We start from the raw sequence: 1,206 nt of genomic DNA, 5'->3' as shown, positions 1-1,206 counted from the left end.
TTTACATTCACACTTCCCACTAATTTTTTCACTAGACTCCATATAATCTTAGATTTAGATATGGCCAAACATAAAATAATATTGGAATGGGCGTGAACAAAATAGTTGAGTTTTATCAATGACCTAGCCACTTAAAGCTATTCTCCAAAGGATAAGTTATCCACCCAAGGCAAACATGGAAAAAATTAGAATTAAATTTTAAATTCTTGATGGGTGGCCTGTCAGATACATGGGAATATCCAAGACAAGTCTCGAAGGTCTAAATATCAAAAGGTTAACTGTCACTGGTGGAATGTCTGTCACTGAAGAAAGACCCTACACACACTCAGCAGTGTGTTCAACTTGCAGAAGGAAGTTTGGGCTGGTACAAATCAAGTTAACAAAGTTTTAAGCCCTAGTCAAAGATAACAAAATGTTATTACACCTGAATAACAATCTCTAAGTAACCTCTAGCTTAACTTGTATAGACTCTTGCCACTGTACAATCTTAGGTTAACAGTTCTGCAGCCTTAATTAAAAGGATAAGGCATTTAATCAATTTTCTGCAGTGAATTATGAGGCTAACTTCTTTTCAGCTAGAGACTACAGTATGTTCCACCTTGAGGCTGTCACAATCATGATAATTACCAGACATGCATTTCAACAAATATTCACTGACAAATGAAGTATAAGAGTGTGCTAAGTGTTTGGTGGACTCAATACTGAATTATCTCATTACTTTTCCATAAATCCCTTTACTTCCACTAACAAATCTAGACCTACCACTTTTATTCCTACAGAGAAGATGAAGTATGTTATGACTGTTGCTATATGACTATTTTTCTACATTATTGTCCTATTTCTGCTAAATTACTCTTATAGTCTTTATCAATTTAAGCTTCAAAAAAAACTACCTTTTAGAACTCTGGAAAGATATTAAATTCACTGAATAAAAAACTTTTCAATTTTGTCCCTCAAATATAATAAAATTCTGATATGATGTTAGACAAGTTAAATTATTAGACAAGTGATCTCCTTTACTTAATGTTGTAAAGAGGTTCAACTAACCTTTCTTTAGTGAGACAAGTTTCAATTATCCTAAAAATGGTAAATGACCTATTATTTGTGTGTGAATCTAAAGTGTGTCCCGTAGGAAATTCTCTGTTGAGTCAAAAACAAAACTTTGCAGACAACTGTTAATATAATGTTAATAGGTACGCTGGGCAA

The sequence above is a fragment of the Mesoplodon mirus genome (assembly GCF_964341445.2).
Source record: "Mesoplodon mirus genome assembly, chromosome: 6".
Lineage (NCBI taxonomy): Eukaryota > Metazoa > Chordata > Mammalia > Artiodactyla > Ziphiidae > Mesoplodon > Mesoplodon mirus.
Note: the sequence above shows the minus strand (reverse complement) of the source record.